General features: G+C 45.2%; 2 protein-coding genes and 1 pseudogene across 2 annotated transcripts in view; 2 read left to right on the top strand and 1 right to left on the bottom strand.

The window, feature by feature from the left end:
* The window catches only part of LOC116693433 (uncharacterized protein KIAA0513-like), a 453,101-nt gene that overhangs the window by 254,127 nt on the left and 188,431 nt on the right, over positions 1-10,543 (bottom strand). The gene's annotated exons all lie outside the window — the stretch shown is intronic.
* Positions 1-10,543, top strand: part of LOC116693434 (uncharacterized protein KIAA0513-like) — a 453,088-nt gene that overhangs the window by 225,944 nt on the left and 216,601 nt on the right. The gene's annotated exons all lie outside the window — the stretch shown is intronic.
* Positions 779-4,141, top strand: LOC116693992 (zinc finger protein ZFPM1-like; annotated as a pseudogene).

A 10,543-nucleotide genomic window follows, 5' to 3' on the forward strand; every position in this document is an offset into this window, starting at 1 on the left:
AATGTGTATGGATGTAAAAATATCTACATAGCCTCTAGTCACTCCACATTTTTACAGAGCTGTAGGCTACACTGTGTTTTAATTGCTTTAAATATGCTAGTTTCATGTTTCTGTTCTTCTCTCCTTCTAAATCGTTTATACTACACATTTTTCTTCTTGTCAGCCTTACGTACTTCTATTCAGCATTGTTCTTCTGATCACTGCAATATAACTGCACAACATCTACTGTTATTCAGCATTTTCAGTTGCACTGATCTCTTGCCACAAGATGGGGGTTGCAGTTCTTTAACTCTCCTGAGAGCCACTCAATACATTTTCATTTGTAATGTATCTGCTGAGGTCTGTAGCTGATGCATAAACAACACACTGGCGTGGCCATTGGTAATCATTCATGATATTACTCATTCCTAGATCTGAGCTGGTAACACTGCACAAATAATTGTAATGTTTTAAAAAATAACCCGAGATAAGATATGTAATTAGTTTCCTGTTGCCTTGGATACTCATGCAAGGAGTGTTTGTGGTGTGCTTATGTTTCTATTTTTCTATTAGAGCTCTAGAATGACTTCTGAAATGTTGTTCTGTGTATAAATGCACACTTATTATATAACACTTCAGAATAAGGTATAGGTAAATACTAGTGGATTAAAATTAGAACAACATTTTTATATACTGGAGTTGAACATCCACACCAAAACATGTCTGTGTTTGATCATGGTGCTTTTCATCAAGTTGCTTAAACCATACAAATTTGGGTTTCTTTTCATTACACTACTCTATGTATTTTCTGCTGTCCATCAGAGGACATTTTCCCATGCAGGACTGTGGAATCTGGTACCGAAGTGAAGGGACCTGCAGGCTCACCTTATGTACTACTATGGCGCTAGCCGTCAGAAGCAGCCAGCCGCAGCCTCGTCCCGCCACAAGACAAGCCCAAGGAGTCTTATCCCATGAACGCACTGCCCCTTCCACAGTGCAACAAGATGCTGCCCTAGTGCCAGCTCATTAGAGATCCACATGCGCACCCACAGTGGTGAGAGCAAGACTTATGTATATTTATGCCACAGACAAAGGATCAAAACATGAGATCTACCTCGTTACTTGACTAGTGGTGCCTTCACAACCGTTCATTTTGACTGTTTGGTGATGAGCTCACTCTTTGACCCTCTAACTTATTGTCCCTCTTGGTCCTTCCACGGTGAGCGTCATTTGTCTGTCTCATCTGTCTGTCAGCCTTTACTACAAAAGCAAACTTGAGCGCCACCTAAGTCCACACGGACACTCTGAACGGGTTTGTCATGGCTGCGGCTTTGTCTCCACCACAAGGGACATCCTCTACGGCCATCTGGTCACCACCACATGGTTTGCCCAGCCTGGATCTCACAGTGAGGTCTACTCCCCTGGGCCTGGACTTCCAAGCTGCCCCTTTCAACTGGTACACATTTCTCATTATGTCAGCTGATTTTCAAGATTATCAATTTTGGTCATCAACTTAATCTTGACCAAACTTGAATATTTTTCCATTACCAAACCCTTCGAATGTAAGCTCTGTTATAGGTCACTAATTTTGACTTTCTTCTTCGTCTCAGTCCAGAGACTCGGGTGTTGTGCTGAAGTGTCAAGTGTGTGTGGTCACAACTCTGACTCCCTGCCCACGCTCAGCAGCATGTGCAACTCACCTAGAGTTAGGGTCCCAGCTGAAAGGATCCCACCCCTCGCCAAAGTACGCCATCATCTGTTGACCACCCCCACTAACAGCTGTCTCCCCAGAAAGGGAGCCCCCTACCTGTGTCCCTTTGCCAGACTCATCCACCCTGGTGCAAACGGCGGCTCACCACACCTCGAGACTGCAGTCCTCTTAATGCCACAACCACTGACCTAAGAATCAAAGAGGAGCCTCATTCAGACTCCGAGACAGAAGAGGAGCAAATGGAGTTAAAGGAGGATGGGAGGTAGACAGGAGCTTTGTGAAAAGGAGGGAGATCAAGAAGCAAAAGGACGACAAAGGAGGAGCAATTACCACATCTTCCTGCCAGACATTAACCTCTCCAAAGAGTCCAGCCCCCCCACCTGTGAAGCCAGAACCAACTTCCCACCCCTGGTTTCTAGCCCTGCACATTTGGGAGGCACAGGGCGTTCTTCCTGGAGAGCATGTTCTGCCTCAGTACATTTTAATCCTGAGGCAGCCATTTTGCCTCAGGCCTCGGAGATACTGGCTAAATGTCAGAGATGTGTCCACAGCCGTCTGAAACAGGGTCAGGCAGTTCCTCAGAACAACCCTGCAGCCTTCTTCTCCTCTGACCGACTGCACCTACACCCGCAGCCACTCCCCCTCATAAAGGAGCCACCTGCTTTGAGTTTGATATCACCTTCAACAAATTAACAACTTCTATGCACATAGAGGCTGTACTGCTCCAGTAGACACCATGAGAGAGTGCCACCTCAGCTTCAGGCCCTGGATCGACAAGGATGCAGCCCCACCCCAATGCCTTCCCTGGGGCACATGGCTCGTCTGCATCTCCTCAGGTGGAGGAGCAAGTAGAGCCGCCTCGTCTTCTCCTACTGACTCTGAACCTCTGCAGAAGTGGAGTAACGAATCCAAGAAGATGGTGGAGATGAAGACTGAAAACCCGGTGGCGAAGAGGGCATATCATCTTCTTCTGAAGGGAAGGTGTAGGAGGTGGAGTGTAGGTAGGAGGAAACAAGTGAGGTAGCCAAAGTCTCTAGTGGATCAGCAGAGGACCAAGAAGACGATCCCAATAGAACCTTCTGCGTGGCCTGCAACATTCTCTTCAGTCGTCATGAAACTACACTGTTCACAAACGCTTCTACGGTGCGTCACCCATGACCCATCCAACCACCGAGCTGTACACATGGCCAGGCAACCACCAGCAGCCTTCCTTCCCCAGCCCATCCGCACACGCAAGAGGAAGAAGTGACGAGATTCACATGGCCAGAACTGAAGCCTTAGCACATGCCGCTGCTGTTGCGGCTGCTGCTGCTGCACCACTGCTGCTGCTGCTTCTGCGCCATCCCCTTCTGGGCTGGCTTGGCAGTGAAGCAAGAAGTTTCTCCCCGGCTGCCAGCTCCAGCTCTGAAGGAGATGGCCCAATTGACCTCAGCAAGAGGCCCCGTCTGAGAGAGGTTTCAACGCACAGCAGTAGCAGTGCAGTATTCTCCCTGCCCTGCCTCTTACTGACTACCACAAGTGCACCGCTTGCAGTATCAGCTTCAACAGCATTGAGAACTACCTGGCTCATAAAACCTACTATTGCCCTGCCACCACCCTCCAGCCCCACACCTTAGAGCAGCTTCACAGGCTCAAGAGATCGGCCTCCACCTCTCCCAAAAGCAGCCTCAGCGAGCGCCCTGAGCTTTTGCACCCTATGGGCTAAAGCGCTACCGCCGAGTGGGTTCAGGCTCAGGCACATCATCCAGTTCTCACCCTTCTGCCTTACCGGCCTCTGATGCCACATCTTGTCCCAATACAACTCCCACACTTGCAGCCACCCCAGTAGCTGGGCCAAAGGTGTATGCGCGTGGTTCCTCTCATTGGTCTGCCATACGCCCTAACAGGCTCTCAACCAGTGCCTGATGGAGCACTTCAAGACTACCCACGGTCTGGTTGTACCATTCAGCCCACCCCAGCCAGGCATTGCAGTCAGTCGCAGCCCCGCCTTAGTCCCAGGGATGGACCTGCTGCAAACACCTCCACCACCTCGACCAGCCAGCCCAGACTGGTCTCTCGTGCTCACAGAGACCCCATCACGGCGACAAGGGTGGTTACAACTTCTCCTGTCTCCCCACCGGTCACGGCAGCCCTTCGGTGGGGTTGGGTACCTTCGCCTGTTCACCTCTTCGCGGTGTCTCCCCCAAGGGTTGCCTCTCTGACTTTATCAACCTGTGCCGAGATCCTAGGAGGTGGTGGGTTCCTCCACTTCCAGACAAGGCTGTCCCGATCATACCTCCACACCCCAGCCTGCCCCAATCCCCCCCCTAAAACCCACAGTAATCTCCCCTGTCCTGACTGGTAACTCTCGCTTCTGTCGCCTCTGCAATATCATTCAGCAACCTCTCCACATTCATTGCTCATAAAAAATACTACTGCTCCTCCCACAGTGCTGACATGTCAAGTGGCTGAGCATTTCACTTCTTCTCATGGAGGCTTTTCGTCGCCAATATGACTCTCGCTGGCATGCCATGAATGACAATGAATGACTGTTACTCACCTGGCGGGCCGCGATGCCCACTGCTCCAGAGCAGAATTGCAGGTGGTGTTACTAACAATTAACTCATGTTTCTCCTCTAATGGGTCAAAGTTTGTAGTACACTAAGAGCTGAGGACGGATGCTACCTTCACACCTTTGTGTGCCCTGTCCCCTGAGATCACTCTTTGGCTTCCTTACCCCAGTCCCCAATTCAACTTCATCTACCACTCCCAGGCCTCCCCAGTATGTTGCATCATGAGGGCATTAAAACGTTTCTGTCTCTTTCTGTCTCATTGTAGACTGTCAGTACCTAGATTCTGACTGTTGGAGGCATTTCTGACTGCTGATAATACAGGCTGATTGATGATGTGATGATTTAGATGAATCTCCAGTCTTCTCCTAGCTCTAATGTTCCAGACCTAACAGAGGAATCGTTTCTCTTTTGTAAAAGACTTGATCATGTTAATGTTTTTATTATCTGTGCATAGTTGTGATGTCTGAAAAAAAAGAATTCTATAATGCTTTGGTTTCAACACTGGCTCTTTTTTGCTTACTAGAGAAACTAAGCGTTTTTACTGAAAAACAATATGTGGTATCAATGTTACTAATTTACTGAAGGATAATATTTCAAATACTTTTTTTTTTTCTTCTTTCTTTCATATACACAAATTTTATTTTCTCTTAAAATGCAAGGGAGAAAAAAAAGTGAAATATTTACTTTTGTCCTCATGATTTCATGTCACCAGAAAACTACCTACCTGGTGTCTGAGAGTACTTGTGTTTTTTATTGTATATTTTTCATACTGTTGGAAGGAACGGGTGTGTTGAAGTGTATTTCTAAGTGTAGATATATAATCTCTCTTACAGTAACACTGAGATCACATGCAACTTTATTACGTTTGCATTTTGTATACATTGTGTCACAATTGGTTTATCTCTTCATGTAGTCTTTAATTGATGGTGAGGTCTGAAAAACCAGCACTGTTCATTTTTAATCCCCTCTTGTACCTTGCTGATGAGCAACATAATTAGTTTAGAACGTTTCCTCACTTACAGCTTTTCACATGAGAACGTTAAGGGAGCGCTTTTTGAGTTTTGAGGCCAGTGTAGGCTAGCCTTCACTTTTAGGTAAACACAATCCAAATCTTGGTTTATCTTTCCTCCATATAATGCAAAGTATGACCATCACGGACACTCCGCTTAACATTATTTGTTGCACACTGCCATTTCAACATAACTAAGGAATACAAAAACACACAAAAATGCTGTGGTGTCTAATACACATCTTAAAGATGTTATTTTTCCTTTAATTATTGTGTTTCTGTCCGGTAATGAAGGCATAGCAGGGAATGTCACATCTTAGTACAAACCTCACACAGTAGCTAGAGTTGCATGTATGTAATACCCACTCGATGTGTGTAGAGAGAGAACTATGCCTTTCCACCTCTTATGTTATTGCTCTCTCACCTCATGCACACAGAGTGGACGCTATGTTCCCATGCTTCTGTTGCAGTTGCAATACAGTGTTAGTTAGAACTGTGAAATGCTTTTTTTTCAATTATTAATTTTAATTAATATGATGCAAGTTCCCAATGTACAGTAAGATCATTAAGCTGTTTAGGGCCCTGACTTAATTTTTGAAGCTGCCAACAGCCAATATTGCATTCGATGCTGAATTTGTAACAATGTTGTCCTTTTCCTCCCCCAAATTCTAAGAAACGGAACAAGCTGGAAACATAACACTGACAATATCAGCGTATTAAGTGTTATATGTGACTGTGCAATGTGAGCTCCTCATTCATTGATTGTTCACCCCATCTGTCCATTTCCCACAACTGGAACCCAAATGTAAAAGTGTAGGATTTTTTTTAAACATAATTCAAAGTTGCTGTGTTGATTTTGGTGCTCTCTTTTGGTTTGAGGACACTGTACCAGACCCGTCTTTCTACTAAGTGTTTACAATATGTGCCGCCTATCTCTCTCATTTCAAAAGGAGAAGAAAGTCACAGAGTCATGTCAACTAGTCACAAATTAAGTAACCAATTGCTGGAAATTTTCCTTTGAACTTACTTTAACTGCACTGTGTTGTAATAAAATGTGCTGATGTTTTAGTTTTAGGGATTCTTTTGTAATCTATTTATGTATTCAGAACTTTTCCCCATCTAAAGTCCGTCACCTTGAAGGTCTTTCTGAAAGATTTGAACCCTCAACATTTTCAGTTGATAATATGTTTCTCAATGATCCTCTTATGTCCAAAACAAGAAAATCACAATGAATGTCAAAACTTTAATTTCGTATTTTTCATTCCATGCGTTCCATTACACTCTTATCCACTATGCATGGGAATTAAAAAAGTTCTGAGAGACACTGGGAGAATGGTGAGTTACTTTATTTCTAGTGGCTTCAATCTTTTCACCTACGCACAATGATTTCATGTTCCATGGGTGGAAATCCTTGACTTTTGTAGGTGCTTGATTCCCAGTATAGTCACTTAAAAATCACTTCCTTTCATAGAAAAGTTTCCATGTGCTGTTCTCTGTGATACTCTTAAATAAAGGCTGAGTGAATCATCATGCTTTTCTTTTAAAAGTTAAGTGCAGTGAGCATAGTTCCTGTAGAAGAAAAGTCTGCTCAGAGATCCAATCATGCCTCAATAATGGCAAAGTGCAGAGAAAAAACACTGGTACCTTTAGTTTGCATGGAGACTAAAATAATTAATGCATACCAACACTTTCTCACCCTGTATATATCACTTCAGTCATGTGATGTGAATTAATGTCTCCTTGTATTTAGTTGTGTATGGCAAGCCCAGATTACCCATAGCATTATGGGCACAGCCCCAGGGCCCATGCGAAGTCGGGTAATTTATCCAATCAGAATAAAACAGTTTTTTACAAAAAGTGAAGTCTGTCATTGTGTGTTGTTGTATGTCTGTTGGATGATAGGGAGAAGGCCGCATGCCCTGTGTAGATTGGCCAATGGTATAGGTAGGTGGGTGGGCGGGTTACTGATTCAGATCAGTTTTCTAAGAACATTTGAATGAATGAAAAGAATTTGTAACAGATCCTCGGTCAGATTGGTTTATCCGACTGAAAGTGTGAAAAGGAAGCGAATGAAGAGGCTGTTTTTAAAAAAATGTCCCGCAAATAAGTTTTTTTAAAAAGTGCCAAGAAGGATGAAGAGGAGGATGTCGGGAGCTAGCCAACGTTAGCCTTCTACCAGCTAAGCTCAGCCACAGCTAACAGGTATTTAACGTCCTTTGACAAAGTTATTTTTTTAAAGATTAATTTTGATAGGACAGCTGAGTGTGAAAGGGAGAGAAAGGGGAGACATGCAGGAATCGTCGTGTAAACTCTGCGTCGAGGCATAACCTCCATTGACGTGCGGTGATGTCAGTAAAAGGGTAGGCTCTGAGTTATGAAATCAGATATCCTCATTTATTGTTTAGGCTAATAATCAAAACGTTACGCAACAGCGCGGCACACGTGGTCGATAGCAAGACATTTCCAATTAATCTATCAATCAAAATCAATCTAATGTAATTATATAACACTTTACAGCAACCAGCAGGCTACGGTGCTTAACAGAATGAGTATAATGACGTCTCCAATAGAAAGAGTGAACATGAGAACAGTAAATCAGAAAAGGTCTCAAGAAACAAAAGAATGAAACTGTCCCACCACAGCTACGTATTAAAAGCCTGATTCAACAGATATGTCTTGAGTTTGGGACCTAAAAAGAGCCACCTGTAACAGTTTGAATATCGGGGGGGGGTAACTTGTTCCAGAGTCTCGGGCCCAACTGCAAAAGCCTGACCCCCCCCCCCCCCCACCGTTTATACCTGGACCTTAGGACTTCTAAACCATCTGATTTGAAGACCGCATGACAGTGTGTTCCCGCAAAGTTAAGATTTCAGACAAATACTCTGGGTGACACATTCTCTCTCTCTCTCGCTCTCTCTCTCTCTCACCACACCCACACACACACACACACACAGTTAAGTGTCCAGCATCAGAATGCAAGTTATGAAACCATCTTTGTTCTAATTATTGCACAGCGGCCAATATGTTTGTCAGTCCCAGTCGCAACAATGAAAAACCACACTGCTCAACTGAACCTGAAGGCAGGTGGCTAGCAGCATCAGTTCAATCACACTAAGCCCAAAATGTTTCTGACTTACCAATCGGTAGATTTGTACATAAAATCCATCCGACGCTTTCTCGTGAAGGCTCGTCTCAGCGTTGTAAAACTCGTCTTTACAGCGCTTTAGTTTGCATCGTCTCTGACTCGGCGAGGGCTGGAAACGTTCTGGCCCTGTCCGGTTCCGACTGGATGTTTTGATCCGTTTCAGGGTGGAAATGTGCGAAGCTGTATTGCCGGTATTAGAGTGACGGTTTTTCCTGCTTGGTTAAGCTGCGGGCAGGTTGCTCAGATCCAGGACCCGTAGAGGTCCACCGCTCACTGTTAGCACGGCCACATAGCCACAGCTTTTCTTCCATACCATTCAGTTTGAAACGATGCAGAGTATTTGTCCCTTTTGCTGCGTAGTCCATTTAAGGCTGGCTAGACCTCCATCTTGCTATTAGTTCTTTTTTGAATTAAAATCGATTTAGAGAAGTTCCTCACTGCTGTGATATCACGACACTGCTGTGATTCAGCGGACACCGCTGTTATATCGGGGACACCGCTGTGGGGCCGACACCGTGTGGGGGACACGGCTGTGATAATCGGGGGACACCGCTGTGGTATCGGGGACATTGACTGCTCAGCTGACTGTCATTCATCTTTTGACCATAGTGTTTGGCATTCAAATCACACACCTGGGCCTGTTGCACAAAACAGGATAAGGGATTAAACCACATATTCAAGTTTTCCTGGATGAATTTAGCTTTGACTCGGTTGCACAAACCAGATTGATTAAATCCCAGCCAGTAGCCATGGAGGTTTATTCTTTGCGGCTAGCCTGGTCGAGCAGGCCACCAGCCGGGTCAACAGCCAGGCCACAGCCAGGCCAACAGCCTGGAGTCTCACGTGTTCAATCAGCTGCCCTGATCCCAATAAACTGTGTTTAACAGTTATTCCGTGTCTTCTTCTGCTGTTTCTGTTTATTTTTTTAAAATGCATTAATGCCTACTGTCCTATTGTTGTCGCGGTTTCGATTAACCCTACTACAGCTGTTTAGATGTTAGAAATGGCTGCACTGGCACCCTGATGCGTACTGACTTTTCCCTTGGGAGGTAGTTGTGTAGCCGCTGCCCGGTGACCGCTGCAAGGTGACCGGTGGCCGCTGCCTGTTGACCCGCTGCAAGGTGACCGTGCAAGGTGACCGGTGGCCGCTGCCTGTGACCGCTGCAAGGTGACCGCTGCAAGGTGACCGGTGGCCCTGCCTGGTGACCGCTGCAAGGTGACCGCTGCAAGTTGACCGCTGCAAGGTGACTGGTGGCCGCTGCCTGTTGACCGCTGCCTGTTGACCGCTGCAAGGTGACCGCTGCAAGGTGACTGGTGGCCGCTGCCTGGTGCCCGCTGCAAGTGCCCGTGTTAGCCGCTGCCCGGTAGCCGCTGCCTTAGCCCTGCTGCCTGCCGCGACCTCGAGTCGCGTCGTGTCCACTCTCTCTGTAAAAGTAAGATGAGCAGCGCAGTTGTCCGTGGTCTCAGCTTCAGGTTCATAAGGACGCGCTCCGGAAATTAGGTGTGACGATATTAATGTAGTGATATTCCAGATGTAAATAATGAGAGACTGGTCAGAGAACCAATACATTCATGATTTAATTTTTCTGTTGCTTGTCCTCTCTAATAAAGGACAGTTAGTGTTACTTCTTAATATGCAGGCCTATGTTTTTATTATAGCTTACGGTTTCATAACCTTCTCCATTAGTCTTACCTGGACCAATAACGTGGCCTAAAATCGTAGGCCTACGTATGTATGGAGTTATCATTCATCACACCGAACACCACAATGCATCTTAATCTTTTTATTTTGGTGCGGTCACTTGTCAGATGATAAAAACATGAATTTGTTTACATTCTCACAGCGTGTATGAAGTCACTTACTTCTTTTTCTAGTTGTTGTCCCTCTGATGTTTCTGTGAATGAACTTATTGTACAAAGAATAGATATAGCTTATAGAATGTGTTGCATATCGTTGTAAACATGTTCTCACGTTGTGAATAAGGGTTTTGCATTAAGCCTATAGTCCGTATGGTACATTTCCCGAGAAACTATTCCCTCTGCTCACTTTTAGGCAAAGGCTAAATAATAATACATTGTATTTTATAGTTTTACGTAGTAGGCTAGTCAAGACCCTTTACAGTAAAACCAGCACATTTATCACATCA

This window comes from Etheostoma spectabile, chromosome 8 (genome assembly GCF_008692095.1).
Source record: "Etheostoma spectabile isolate EspeVRDwgs_2016 chromosome 8, UIUC_Espe_1.0, whole genome shotgun sequence".
Classification (NCBI taxonomy): domain Eukaryota; kingdom Metazoa; phylum Chordata; class Actinopteri; order Perciformes; family Percidae; genus Etheostoma; species Etheostoma spectabile.